The sequence below is a fragment of the Crotalus tigris genome, unplaced genomic scaffold (assembly GCF_016545835.1).
Source record: "Crotalus tigris isolate CLP2741 ecotype Arizona unplaced genomic scaffold, ASM1654583v1 scf7180000018005.443694, whole genome shotgun sequence".
Taxonomy (NCBI): domain Eukaryota; kingdom Metazoa; phylum Chordata; class Lepidosauria; order Squamata; family Viperidae; genus Crotalus; species Crotalus tigris.
This window is the reverse complement of record NW_024096769.1, coordinates 396,209-412,446: the sequence shown is the minus strand read 5'-3', so window position 1 is coordinate 412,446 and position 16,238 is coordinate 396,209.

Sequence of the window (16,238 nt, the reverse complement as noted above, 5' to 3'; positions counted from 1 at the left end):
ATGAGACAGCATCAGATATACAGATGGATTTGGAGGAAATTTGGAGTCTTTTGTTTTAATTTGGCATGTGCCTATTTTAGAGCTAGTGACACCCTTTCCGTGTATTGTATTTCCTCACTTCAGGAGTGGGGATCTCTGCTGTCTGTTTTCAACAATTTAGGTTCGGGGGTGGGGGTTGCTTGAGGGTCACAGAAATGAGACTTTAGAGCCACATGTAGCCCAGAGCTGGTGAAGAAGACAATGATATTTCTCAACTGACCTATCAGAAGAAAGGAAATGACTTTGCTTCCTTCCCCTTCCTTACTGCTGCAGTCTTCTTGCATTATTTCCTCTAAAGGCCACTGTGTGTTCTCCTTTCTTCTTGCCTCCCCCCCCCTCCCAAAAATGCAGGCAATAAGGGCAACTGCCTGGAGTGAGCTAGCAAGATCAATGTGGCTTCAGTGAATGCCACATGGCAATTGTTTAGCCTCAGCAATTCAGCACTATTTTTGCAAACAGATGTATTTATAAAAGCAATAAAGAATGCATGTGTGAAGGGTTGTGATTCCAGGAAGATGCATTTGCAAGAGCTGCTGTGAGAGGACTGGAGCAAGGCAGAACCAAAGAGGCATCAGGAAACCTGAGTGGGAGATTTGGATGGGAGAAATGTAGCTGTCAGAGACACTTTGCAGGGCTGCAGAATGCATGTGCAACATTTAATAAACACGTACACGTATAGGAATGGGAAATATATGCCATCTTTAAAAGGAATCCACTGCCATAGAAGTAGACATCTTGTGTTGGGCCCAATCTCCTCTGCCCGTGATTCATCTTAGCCAATTTACCCAATAAGAAAAATTTTATATTATTCTGCCGAAAAGTATAATTCTTGAAAATTACTTATTTTAGATTGGCCCATCTGAAAAAATATAAAGTTATGCATAGGCTAGTCTTTTGGGAAAGTGTGTATTTAGTAGGAATGGGAAGAAGGGATGGATGAATCACACATATTGATATTAGTCATATCTACCCAGGCACACAGAAGTTGGAGAAAGATTCTTAGGGATTCTCGTGTCTTGTGTGGGGAAAAAATATATGGGGCTGTTATTTGTGCTGCAGTGTTAGAGAATTGAGGACAGAGTTTGAGGGAGAAAAAGGAGAAAGCAGGGCACTAGAGCCACGACAGTAGAGATTGAACCAGACAAATAAGCAGGAACATCTGAAAGCTCCCAAAGCTATAAAAATATTCAGATGGAAATTCCTCTATTATTAAATTTTCTCATGGAGAAATCATTGACAGAAGACTTTATTGAGTCTGCTTGAATTTGCAAGAAGGCCACATGCTGTAACTGCATATAATTGACTGGGTGAGGTTGATGTAGCTAACTGTGACACATGGTGCAGTCGGTTTTGTTCTTGGCAGTGACACATGGAGAAAAACGGGAAGATATTCTTGACAAGCTCATGTTGCTCTTAAGGCAGCGATGGTGCAAGCAGATTTTTCCTGAGTGTCTATGCCAGTTTCTTTGATAACAAGAATACAGTATGAGGTAGGGGCGGGAGCTGTTTTGATGCACTAATTCACAGCATCCAAACCCTCACAAATCTCTCTAAACCCTTATGCTCATTCTCCCATTTTCTGCACTGCTAGATATAACCACCCAGGTGGTGTAAGATAGCAGAGAAAGGACACAGAGAATCTTTTAGTTCATCTGTTGCTTCTGATTAGTTACAGCAGAACAGAAAAGTGTTTGGGGGAAGTCCTGGACAGATGTACATAACTATGAAAAGGGGAAAGGGAAAGGGATTTAAACAGGCCAGCATACAAATATGTAAACATGACAGTCGTATAGGCATGAGACAGGTAGGTAGACTTCAGGTTTTTGGAGAAAGCTAACAATTGCTAAAACTATAAGCCCATCAGGTGATGACTATGGCTTATTGAAAATTTTGAGTGGGAATGTAAGCAAAGTAAATGATGAATTACTGGGTGAAATGAAGAAAGAAAGTAGATATGTGGTGTTCCTGTGAAGTTAGGAGGACAATGCAACACATCTGAATGATGGTGGTCTGATCATGTGGCGTTTTACTGAATACACGCAGGGAAGTGAAGCTGGAAATTTTAATAATGAATGAAAGGGTTTAAAGTAAGTCAGAAAGAATGAATTCAAATCATCTGTGTCATTGTGGGTGAGTATGAATACACGTAGGAATCAGTAGGTTAGTGATAGTGGCACATTACTCTGGCATAAACAGAAACAGACAGAAGTAGCATGGAGATGATTCTCTGCCAGAATTGTGCAACATTTTGGATGAATGTCAGCAGGGCTGGGAAAATTTTTCTGCCAGGTAAATGCACAATGGAAATTCAACAGAAAAAAAAGTTACTGAACCATTCAGGGATTCAGTAATGACTAAGAATGGTAATTGGCAAGAATCTGCTTAGAAAACAGCCTGTTTGTTTCAGGTACTTGGTACTAAATTTAAGCATAAACCTATTTCTACATACAGTATATATGTACATCTAACAATATGATTAATCTGATTTGATGAGATTAGGAGAATTAGTGAACGTTACTAAGGCATTGAAAAACCCTAAATGTGAAACAAAACATTTGTGGGTATTATCAAGAGCAAATCTTGAAAAAAGGGGACACAGAAAAGAAAATAATACCCCAAAAAGAATCAATTGAAAAATGAAACCAGTACCCTAGATGGAAATTGGCTAATTATATTACTTTACTTATCTCCTTATTTCAACAAGAATTTGCATCAGAGGTAGGTATAATATCTTCCTTTCAGCACTGTTATATGGGAAGTTCTTATATTTAGTTAAAATTGCCCCTGTGGTGCTGGCACAATTGAATCTATCCTTCACAGATTGTAACACTGCTCTTTTTATAGTGACACTTGAAGAAGCTTTTCCCTCCTTTGTTATCACATGCTTCAGGCCAGTCTGATGAATTTTATGTTAATCTTCTTTTATTGGGTATGACAATTTTTATTAAGCCTAACATTGCAAATTTTTGTACTTCAGCTGTGAAAATCCATAAATAATTCACTTCTGGTTTACTTGAATAATATTTTTATTTGAATCCTTTTAACTAATTTCACCTGCTTGATATTTATAATACTAACTACTGTTATACTGTCTATTTCTGATCTTTGCAATAAAAGCTATCTATCTACAGTGCTAGATAAAAAAGTTACACTAATGGAAGTGTGAAAAAGGATACTCGGTGAATGATGAAATAAAAAAGGCTGTGGATGAGAGAAAACACACATAAGGAAAAGATTGTGGGGGGGGGGAATGAGGATGAGAGAAATTTAATATATATATAAAGAAAAAACAACAACAGGAAAGAATATAAAAGAAGCTAAGGAACAGTAAAAGAGGCAGAGAAAATTCAGAATAATTTTGATGGAAATTAAAAATTGTTTTGGAATAGATGAAGAAGGCTAAACAAGGAGCCTTCCCTGGAATGAATGGAATCAAAATAAAAGCAATGTAATTGCTTGGGATGAAATTTAAGTAGGGGAATCCTGGAACGAGTATTTTTGAGATTTGCCTAAGAATAGTGCTTATATTTTGTAGAGTGGAATTGAAACAATTGCTACAAATGTTAAAAGCCAAACAGCAAAAAAGATTAAGAAGTTAAAATGCTGTGAGAATGTTGAAAAATGATAAGGCTGCAGGCAACGATGAGGTAATTGGAGAAATCTTAAAATATAGATCTGATTTGCTTCTGAACTGTGTGATTTTTTTAAATTGTAAGTGTAAAGTCTACATCACTGTCTATTAGAAAAATGCTGTTAGTAGGGAAAGTTCTGCAAAAACTACAAGGGGGTTATTTTTTGTTAACTGTGTTTACAAAGTTGCATGGTAGAATTTGTATCAAAAAAGACAGAAGTGACAACATGACAATGAACAAAGATTTGGAAATACAGTTTGCTTTTTTGCCAGGCAAGAGTTACACTCTTCAGAAGGTTACTGGGAAATATATGAATACTATATGATAAAGAAAGCTTATTTTATACTTGCTAAATTACCTATCTGATTGCTAAGAGTTAATAATGACTTGATGGTACACAATCAATCAACCAATTAATCAATTTAGAGAAAGGGCATAACAATATCGATAGATTTGATTTACAGGTTTGTGAACCCTTTTGAATTTTCAATATTTCTGCATAAATATGACTTAAAATGTGGTCCTGTCACATCTAAAAACTAGATTAAAAGAACTCAAACAAGTAAGTCAAAGATATTATGTATATTCATTTATTTATTTAGGAAAATTATCCAAAACTACATATTTGTGTGTGGCAAAAGTATATGAATTTCTAGGGTTACCAGTTCATTTCAAGGGGGAAATGGTGGCTGGATGGAGTCACTGAAGCAGTAGGCGTGAGCTTAAATGGACTCCAGAAGATGGTAGAGGACAGGAAGATCTGGAGGAACATTGTCCATGGGGTCACGATGGGTCAGACATGACTTCACAACTAACAACAACAACAACAGGTGTTTCAGCCATTGCCACGATAGTCAGATGTGAGTGTGAAAAGTTCTGCCTTATTTAAAAAAGAAAATTCTGGGTATTCACTATCAAAGTCTCATCTTCTAAATACAGGTATGTGAAAGTGTGTCATGGCTCAAATGAGATTTCTGGGACCTCTAAAAACAAGATGATGCTCACCAGACTGGAAAAGTTGAAGAAATCTCATATATATATGAAATATTTTTACAAAAACAAAAGCCAATTTGTGGTCCCAAACAAGGATGAAGGAAACAAGGATGATTTGAAAGAACAGAAAGGAATGGAAAAATGGCTGATGGTACTAGTGTAAACAGATTCAGCTAAATGTCTTATCTCATACCTTTAATTTCTTTGGCTCTTGATTTTTTTTCTTCCTTGTGCTTTCTATAACAATCCTCATCCCCAAAGGGACTCTTGTTAAAGATTATAACAATATTTATACTTTATACAGGCATGAAGTATATTGCACATGAAATTCACATATATGCAGAGAAAAACACTGATCCAGGCATTTTAAAAATATGAGGAGTTTTTTTAAACTAGTAACTAGGACTATTTCCGTGTACATTCACATTAACAGATTTGTGCTCGCATAGACCACCATTTTGAATGATTTCCCCACAACTGTATATAAAATCACAGACCACCAACTTGAACTCATTCTTTAATCACACTTTGCCCAAGGATAGTAAGATGAAAGCCATCCTCACGTCCTTCCACTTGTTTTTATAGATTTCGGGGAACTTTCATATGACTTGCTGACAGTAGATTGGAGATGCTGTAGGTCTTTGGTTATTCGGGTTTTCTCCCACGTAAAATTGGAAGTGTCTTGGCGATGTTTCGACAAAGTCCCATTCGTCATCTTCAGGCTGGTGTTTTCAGCTTCGTGCTTCCCTCTCTCTTATAGCCCAGGAAGCCATGGAGGAGGCAGCCTAAATCTCTTTCTAATACTTTCTCACCTCACTGAACATTCCTCTGCACCTGTTTTTGTCTTAACACTTTGTTGATGGCTTCTTCAAGATTATTTTCAGGGTTTCTTCAGCCTCGTGGTGTTTGGAATTATTATACCTCTCACCAATATGTTTAAACTGTGCCATCTTGAAAGCCAATATGTATAGTTGATGGATGTGATTTACCAATCATTAAGGCATCAAAGTGTTTGAAGTAGAATATTCTATATAGATTCAATGCAGAGATTAACAGAGATCTCAATGATTTACAAATGGGTGCTAACCTAGATGTGTCACAATGAAGATCAGACTGACTTAGTTTGATGGGCCTGATTGACACTAATGAAGATTTTTCCTTCAACACTCTCAACTAAAAAAACACAACAACTTCTATGTCCACAAGGAAAACAGAGCATCCCTGATGGCATGGTTGTTGAGCCAAAAATTGTTTTCAGTTCCAGAATTGAGAGTCATTTTCTTTTCCCACAAAAAAATACATGTACTTTTCCAGGAAGCTTTTTTTTCTTTTTTTTCCAGAGCAGGGAGTGTGGGGTGGGATGAGAATTCTTATTATTTAACCTTCAGGAATTTGTTATCCTTGTTAGTGTAAACCATCCAGAATCAAATAATAGATCCAAATCTATCTTCTGCTCGCCCCTTAATGTAAAGTTAAGATGTTGAAATGAAGCATGCAGTGTGTGCATCCTGTATCTCTTCTGCGTGGCTTTTTAGAAACTCCCTCTTGCTTTCCATTCTTCAGTAAACTCAATATTCTTCCAATGTTTACTTTTAGTAATTGACACCTACAATAAAGTTACGGCACTCTAGCTAGGCTCACTGGGCCTCTTTTGAAGTTTGTCTGAATTAAGAACTCTTTCTAAGATCTCATCATGAGAGCTTTTTGACAAACTTCTAAATTCAGAATTCCCAAAATATAGTCTGAAAACTTCCAGAATATATATACTTTTATTGACCTGTGACATATCCACTAAATTCTGCCAGCACAGAGTCTTCCCATTCACTACAATCCATGGAGAGCTAGAACAATTTGCTTTAACTTTGAGTTTTTCAAAAGCAAACCAGGGTTAATTGGAAAGCAACTTTGATAATATTATCAGTGGCTTTTTAAAATTATTTTTGTGCTTTACCCAGAATGTTAAGAACATATTTTATCATTGCAACAAACTTGAGAAAAATTTGTCTGAAGATTATTAAAAAGCTTAAATGTCCATGGCTAAATGGGGGATTTGAAGTTGGGTCACTCCAGTCTTAAGTCTTACATAGAGATGCTATTGGATTTGTGTTGTTTTGGAGAACAGTCGCCATTGCTGCTTGTCTGCTTCCTTCCTGTCTCTCCTCCAGGTCCCTACCCTGTTTCTCATGGCCCAGCCTTGTATCTGATCCTGTTTTTGAACTGCTATATCATGCCTGCTCTTTTTTTAAAGCAGGAATTGCTAGTTGTTGTAATTGACCCACTGATTTCTTGCTAGAGAATAAGGCAATAAGGAGGCATTCAGACATTATTATGATACATTGGGCCTTTAACATTACAGTTCTTGATTAAAAGGAAGTCCCATCAAACTAGGAACCAATGTATATTACTGTGCAACTACTTTGAACCAGGGGTTAGTAGGTAACTTGATGCATTAGTTTACCCAGTGTCATGATGAGCATCTACGTTTCAACCATTCCATCAGTATTTATTCACATGAGTGAAGAAGGTGAAAACTGAGAAGAGAAACAGGGATAGAAGCTACAAGGAAAGATCTGAAATAAAACTGCCTGCGCTTTTTGAGATTACAATTTAGGTTATTAAAATTATGTGTTGCCTCCATAGATCTCCAAGTAGCTGGCATAAGCTTGGCCCACATCAAGTGATGGAAAAGCAGCTCTCAGCAACCCTCTTTATTGATTCATCTGCCATAGGCTTTGGAACAGGGGAGGGAGGAATATGCCTCAGTGAACCTCTTCCAGTTCTTCTACACTCTGCCTTCAATTCCAAGTGATAATGAACCTATGACACACATGTCAAAGGTGAAATGCCATATTTTGAGTGGCATGCGAGCATTCACCAACACTTAATATTGTATAGTTGTTCAGAGTGGCCTAAATGGGAAGTGGGGGGGACTGAAATTGTTTCTCTTTGATTTGTGTGTGTGACACATGCCAATAAAGTCAAGTTAGGCATTTTCTGAACTTTTGATATGCTAGGCCTAAAAGGTCCACCATCACTGTTCTAGAACTTGCTTGCTTACAGACGTAAATTGCACTGATGAATCCTGTGTCACCATGTCCTCTGAAATCCTCAATTTTCCTCCTGCCATCTTTGATTTCATCCTTGGGAGTTTGGTAAGGCAAGTCCATGTCACAGAGCCCTTAATATTTTGGATGCCCAAAGAAGGAATGATTCAAAGAAGAAAAAATGGAGTGCAACAACTCCCTAGAGCAGGGATAGGCAACCTTGGCTCTTTTATGACTCATGGACTTCAACTCCCAGAATTCCTGAGCTGAGAGTTGAAGTCCATGAGTCATAAAAGAGCGAAGGTTGCCTACCCCTGCCCTAGAGATTGACAAATTATTGCCAAAGAAGAGAGAGAAGTATAACAAAGCAAAAGAGGCAGAGAGAAATAAGATAAACTCTATATTGCTTTAATACTCCACATTATTCTTCCAGTTTTTAAACTGAAACAGCCACTATGAGTTTAAAACAAGTCTTTTTCAAAGTGAGTATAATTTTATATTAAACATGCCTGTCCTTATAGGATATCATGTCAAAATTAAGTCAGAGGAGTACTTTTTTTTCTGAAAATGATTCTGACAAGGGAAAAATTATTTAGGAAACTTGATCCTCTTTGTATCCTCTTCTAATTCCTACCAAATGCTACATGCTGATAAAATCTTTATTCAGAAGTAGTTGGATCCATGACAACTTCTAAAGTAGGTCAGCAATTCTAAATAGCCTTTCCCCAAGCTGGTATCTCACGGATGTGTTAGACTTTAACCTCCTGAATCTCTTGGCAGCATCTGGGCTAGCTGGGGATTATGGGAACTGAAGACCAACACAGAGAGCCTTAGGTTAGAAAAGTTGGCAAAACTCTTTCTCCTGTTAAGAGAATGGACTGAATATTTCAAATAGTATTGCCAAAAAACAAGATATAGATGATTCTGTCTTTAAGATCTTCTGCTGTGTAGACGATTGCAAATAATTCAATTAATTTATCCATAATTTCCCTGTCCTCTTTCAATATTGCTTTCATACTTTTATTATACATTACCACAGTCCAATTGTCTCTAGATAGTTGTCTCTGGCGTATAGATAGATATTTATGCATTTTATGATTAGATCAAATAATTCTCTTCTCTGTTTCTTTCTTCCTTTAGCTTGGCTTATAAAGGTATTTTCAATATATTCCACTGTTTCTGCTTTTTTCAATTCCTTCCCTCACCCACACTCAAACAAGATTTCTATTTAAAGGTTGTCTTTTGCTTTTTCTAGCCATCCAATCTTCTGGAGAAATAAATGCTGGTTAAGACAAGAAATATTGGCATATACATACATTTTATATATATAGTCTTTGATTCATCGCTTAACTGCTTTGGCATTCTTTTGGACTTTAATGAATACCAGTGAAGACAGATAGTACAGGTAATTCTCAGGTTTTGATGGCTATTTATTTATTTATGAGACTTATATACTGCTTTAAGTGCAAGCACTCTCTAAGCGGTGTATACCAGTAAGCAATGTATGTATATATTTATATTGCCCCCAACAATCTGGGTCCTCATTTTACCTACCCCGGAAGGATGGAAGGCTGAGTCAACCTTGAGCCAGTGAGATTTGAACCGCTGACCTGCTGAACACAGTCAGCTAAAGTGGCCTGCAGTACTGCACTCTAACTGCTGCGCCACCTCGGGACACAATTGGGACACAATTTCCATCACTGAGCAATGTGGTCATAAAGTGCAGTGTCACATGACTGTATCACTTAGCTAAAGCAATTCTGGCCATTCTGGTTGCTATTATTAAGTGAAGACTGCCTGGGTCAACGACTCGCTATAATGTCATAATTACAAAGCAGGCGTCAAGTGCCCGGATCAGGATCACATGACCTCAGGAACACTGTGATGGCTAGAACTCTAAGAATCGATTGTATCGTTTTTGTTCAGTGCTGTGGATCTTTTGAACAGTTCCTGAACGAATGGTTGTATGCTGAGAACTACCTGTAGTGGCATATAACTAGGCTGCCCAGGTTATCTTTAAGACAGCCTTAATGAGAAAAGCACCAGCCTGGGAGTGTTCTTCCCCTGTTCTTCCCAATTTAACCACCTTCCAAGCATCCTAAATTCAGATTGTGAGTCACAATAATTAGAAATTGTTTAGAAGCATCTTGATCAATACACCAACTGTCTATACAGCAACACACAGAGTATGAGGAATAAACAGGGTGAATTAGAAATTCAAGTAAATGAGGACAGATATGATATTGTTGCCATTATGGAAACTTGGTGGGATGAAACCCACAAATGGAATATACAACTAGAGGGATTTAAATTATTTAAAACAAACAGACCAAATAAAAGAGGAGTAGGAGTTGCACTATATATAAGAAATAACTACATCTCTATAGAAATAGAGCACAACAATAATGAAAACTGCCTTGAATGCATTTGGGTCAATATAAGAGGGGGGGAAATGACATTGCCATAGGTATATACTATAGTAGGCCATTCAACCAAACAGAGGAAATAGATTAACTTTTTACTAGCCAATTAACTAAGATATGTAGAAAGCACATCACAATACTGTAGTAATGGGGGATTTTAACTACATCAACTGCGAGACAAACTCTGCAGCAAGTGGAAGATCAGACAGGTTCCTGACAACCTAGCAGACAACTTTGTCTCCCCAAAAAGTAGAGAAGGGAACTAGGAGATCAGCTATTTTGGAATTAATTTTCACTAACTGAGATGAAATAATAATAATAATAATAATAATAATAATAATAATAATAATAATAATAATAATAATAACGATGATGATGATGATGCAATCCCAAAACAACTGGAGCGCCACTTGAACACCATTGGCATTGACAAATTCGCTATTAGTCAATTGCAAAAGGCGGCCTTACTAGGAACTGCTTCCATCCTGCAACGATATCTGTAATACCATCAAACATCCACATCTGCCTATCCCAGGTCCTGCGTGGGGACTCGATAGGTAGACAAAATGCCAAATCCAGTCTGAACATCTGGCTGACTGTGCGATGATGCATAATAATAATAAATGATAGAATTTATTATTCAAACAGACAAGCACATGCAACATAACACCCCAAATTTAACAATTGTTGATAAGAAAGAGAAAAAAGTCTTGATGGTGGACGTGGCAGTGCCTGGAGACAGCAGAATAGACGAGAAAGAACTGGAGAAGATAACAAAATACAAAGACCTACAAATAGAAATAGAAAGACTGTGGCAAAAGCAAGCAAGGGTAGTACCAATAGTCATAGGCGCCTTGGGTGCAATCCCAAAACAACTAGAGCACCACTTGAACACCATTGGCATTGACAAATTCACTATTAGTCAATTGCAAAAGGTGGCCTTACTAGGAACTGCTTCCATCCTGCGACTATATCTGTAATACCATCAAACATTCACATCTGCCTATCCCAGGTGCTGGGTAAGGACTCGATAGGTAGACAAAATGCCAAATCCAGTCTGAACATCTGGCTGACTGTGCGATGATCAATAATAATAATAATAATAATAATAATAATAATAATAATAATAAATGATAGAAGGTGTTCAAGTTATAGGGACCCTGGGGGGAGTGATCATGCAATATTGGAATTCAACATTATACAAGCACAAGCAATAGAACAAAGTCAAACTACAGTCTTGGACTTTAAGGAAGCTAATTTCAATAAACTTAGAAAAAGTTTGGGAAGGATTCCAAGCTCAGTCTAGCACAATACCAATGAATAAGAAAAATAACAGCTCTCCAAAGGAACCAGCATGGCTGCGTAAAGAATTCTCTGATAAATTGAAAGACAAAAAGGACAAGTGTAAAAAGTGGAAAGAGGGGCACATAACTAAGACAGAATATCAGCAAATAGTTCAAGCTGCAAAGATTGAGGAAAGCTTAGGCTCAAAATGAACATCTTTACAGGATGTTAAAGGAAAAAATAGTCCAGCCTACCAAAAAAACAACAACAGTACTGTAAAAAACAGATGAGAAATACAAGTTAAAACAGGCAAGAAAATGGTAAGTGAGCATCTGTCCACTCTAGACAAGTTCAAATCACCAGGACCAGATGGATTACATCCCAAGGTTCTGGAGGAACTGGCAGATGTGCTCTCAGAAACACTGAACTATATCTTTCAAAGATCCTGGAGCACTGGGGAACTACCAGAGGACTGGAAAAGTTTCCATTTTCAAAAAAAGGTGGGGCGGAATGATCCAGGAAACTATAGACCTATTAGCCTGACCTCAATACTGAGAAGATTCTGGAAAAGATAATCAAGCAATGAATCAGCAAACACCTAGAGGCAAACAAAGTCATAACCAAAAGCCAACATTGTCAAAAACAGATCATGCCAGACAAATCTTATTGCATACTTTGATAAAGTGACAAAATTAGTGGATATAATATAATTTATTTGGACTTCATTAGACCACAATCTACTACTTGATAAAATAGATGGCATCACCACCAGATGGATTCGTAACTGGCCGACCAACCCACTCAACATGTAGTCCTCAATGGAACTGCATCTACATAGAGGGAAGTATGCAGTGGGGTACTCCAAGGCTCTTTTTTAGGCCCAGTACTTTTCAACATCTTCATCAATGATTTGGATGAGGGGATACATGGGGAACTCATCAAATTTGTAGACGACACCAAGCTGGCAAGAATAGCCAACACTCCAGAAGATAGGCTTAAGATACAGATGGATCTTGACAGACTTGAACACTGGGTGCTATCTAACAAAATGAAATTTAATGGTGAGAAAAATAAGGTTCTACATTTAGGCAAGAAAAACCAAATGCACAGGTATAGTATAGGTGGTACCTGGCTCAATAGTAGTAACTGTGAGAGGGATCTTGGAGTCCTAGTGGACAATCACTTAAATATGAGCCAGCAGTGTGCTGCAGCTGTCAAAAAAGCCAACACAGTGCTAGGCTGCATTAACAGAGGGATAGAATCAAGATCACCTAAAGTATTAATACTACTTTACAATGCCTTGGCAAGGCCACACTTGGAATACTGCATCCAGTTTTGGTCACCACGATGTAAAAAAGATGTTGAGACTCTAGAAAGAGTACAGAGAAGAGCAACAAAGATGATTAGGGGACTGGAGGCTAAAACATATAAGGAACGGTTGCTGGAATTGGGTATGTCTAGTTTAATGAAGAGAAGGATGAGGGAGGACACGATAGCAGTGTTCCAATATCTCAGGGGCTGCCACAAAGAAGAGGGAGTCAAGCTATCCTCCAAAGCACCTGAAGGCAGGACAAGAAGCAATGGATGGAAACTAATCAAGGAGAGAAGCAACCTAGAACTAAGGAGAAACTTCCTGACAGTTAGAGCAATTAATCAGTGGAACAGCCTGCCTCCAGAAGTTGTGAATGGTCCAACACTGGAAGTTTTTAAGAAGAGACTGGACAACCATTTGTCTGAAATAGTATAGGATTTCCTGAGCAAGGGGTTGGACTAGATGACCTCCAAGGTCCCTTCCAACTCTGTTCTGTTCTGTTCTGTTTTATTCAAGGCTGGAGCTGAATTTAGAAGAGAAACTTAGTTCTGCATTATATTTTCTAAATATAGATTCTACTGTTACTTATCTTAGTTGCAAATAAACAGTGTTGCAACAGGGCATTTCAGTGTGTGGCCATATTGACTCTATCATAAAATGTAACTGTACATATGGAGTCACTTCTGGAGATATAGGCAACTATATATATTTGATATATATATATGTTTTCTGAGGTTTTCACGGGTGTTTGTATGTAGGTCTTTGGTTATTCGTGTTTTCTCCCACGTAAAATTGGAAGTGTCTTGGCGACGTTTCGATGAAGTCTCATTCGTCATCTTCAGGCTGGTGCTTTCGGCTTCGTGCTTCTAGGAGCAATGTGTGATTGTAGCTGTTTCCTCCTTTTAACTGCCAGTGGGGGTATGAACTGATTGGATGAGAGCTTGGCTGTGCTCTGATTGGCTTGGGGGTTGGCTGTGCTCTGATTGGCTGGGGATTGGCTGTGCTCTGATTGGCTGGGGGAGTGTTCTGTTTGGGTGGGGGCTTTGTTGTGCTCAGGTTAGTCTGAGTTGCAGGGGGGTTTATATATATATATCAACCTTTCTGTTCCCTGCAAGTTTAGCTCTCTGCCTGCTTTCCTTCTTCCCAGTATAATTCATTCCTCTTGGCCGGAGGCATTGCCAAATAAGAAGATTTGTCTGTTTCCATCATGGAGGGGTTTCCCTGTTGTTCTAGAAAGAGACCTGTTGCGCACAGTAGGAAACTTCCTAATGTCTGAGGAACCAGGCATCTACTCAGAAAATGTAAAGGAGCAGCTGTTCACTTTTTTTCAAACCCCCCCCCACGGGAAAGGCCAAAGGGCAGTTTCTGCTTCCTGCTATTTAACTAGTGTTCCCTGTTATGCTGACATAGTAATCCTCATTCTGGAGGAACTTATTTTGGACTCAAATCTGTTGTATATGAAGTAAAACTCCTATACCTGCATGAACTTGGCTGATATCCTCAGTTCTACCACAATATGCTGTATTCTCACACTATCTGGGAAGTTCTGTATGAGCGAGTCTGTCTGTCTGTCATTTGTCTTGTGGTTATGAATGTCTATCTGTGTGGCAGCAAGGCAGGATCGGCCCTCTGCCACCCTTGCTGATAGATGGAGTGAGGACTAGGTAAAGCTTCTGCATACTTGAACAGCTAGGGGAGTATTTCTCACCCCGGCCTCACATGCCCATCATTCATCTCATTGATCAAATGCCAAGGGCAGAAGCTCAGGGGGCTTCAACCGAGTCTGGCAGAGTTGGGTGTTTGAAACTCTGAATAGTGGGCGCTCAAAAGCTTCTTGGTTCTGACAGCTGAGAAGTTGGCAGCACAAAGACATCATCAGGAGGGGAAACACAGAAGGGGGCTGGGGCCAGATGGGACAAAGAATCTGGCTGAGAGGCTCCCCATGTCCAATCCCATTTGGGATCCTCACAGTCTCCCTTTGAACCAGGATTCCTCAGTAAAATGACCGGTGTACAAGGCAGTTTCATTTTTACGCTCTTGTTAGGAAAACTCTAATTTGTGACAGGAAACCTTGGCTTACCATGTGTGAACTAGCCCTCCTTTGCAGTGAGAAATAAAAAGTTGTTTCCAAATCCTAGTCTGAATTGGATTTAGTTTGGGTAGAAATGCATAGATATTTCCTGTGTTTCTAGATCAGTATTCTAAATACTAGTATAAACAAAGAAAGTATATCACAAAATGAGGCATAAAGCTCTGTACGGTTTCACACATTAGCGTCTTGCCTTCTACTATATGAACTGAGCCATCCACACCTAACATCGGTGCTACACTCTCTGGGCTGAAAAAAAAAAATCCAGGAAACTGCTAGATGGCAGCAAAGAAATGGCACAAACTATCCCCTTGCTGCCATTTAGTGGTCATCTGAGTCATTTTGTCACCCAAATATGGTAGTCTACAGAACAGTCCCTGCCTTTGTAGCAGAGCAGTTTTGCCTATGACTGGTTTGCATTTTTTTCCTACACTTAACTGAGCCAAAATGAGCCTGTGAAGGAAACATGACCTTGTTCTTTGAAGGCAAGTCCTTAGAATCCTATACAATATTCCTCTAAATGGATTGAAGTGAGCTTACCTACTTTGGAACATTTTCTCCCCAGCATGGGTTCCTGCTAATGAATCAATCATCTCTAGGGAGGACTCTCGTGTCCTTACACATGCGACCCAAATAAGTATTTTATACTGTTCTCCAATAATTCAGGGTTTATTTTATGATTCTCTCTATTCACTGTCCAAATTCTTTAGTGTGTGAAAAGGTTGTTAGCTCAGTAATTTCCTTCACAGAAAAGGATAAGAACCAAAGCACCAAGTCAGATGCTACCATTGGCTTGCTGCTTCTGTTTGTTCCCCCTTCATGCCAGGCACTGGAAGAGAAGCAGTTGCAGATTGTTTTGCAAAGCACCTTGAAATGCCAAGAACTGAAGAAAGAAAAGGTAGGAAGACACCTAGAATGACAGTAGCTAAGAGCTTCTGTTTTCCTTTCATAATTTAGCCAAGTTCTATTTTGGGTTTAATGGAGAGCCCTCTTTCATGGCTTGAGGCTTCAGTTGCGATGCCAGACTTTTATGGACGGACGGGTTTTCTTTTCTCCTAGACAAAGACTAGTATTCTGAATGTATGTCTGAAATGGTATACGTTTTCCTGCCTGATCAGGGGGTTGGACTAGAAGACCACCAAGATCCTTTTCAACTCTGTTATTCTGTGAGATGACTTCTATGAAATTTTGAGAAGCTGGTCCTCAATGCCAGAAAAGGGGCCTTAAGTTTCAGGTTGCACAGCAATTAAAGTTTATTTAGGGAGAAAGAAGCCTTTTCTCTTTTGACAGAGAAGCGGCTGCACCCCCATTCCGTATCCCTACTTTAGGTGTAGTGGCTGCTGCTAAGATCCAGTAATGCCACATGTCACATCAAAAGAGGTCAATGGCAAACTAGGGACTAGAAGCCCTGACCTTCATGGT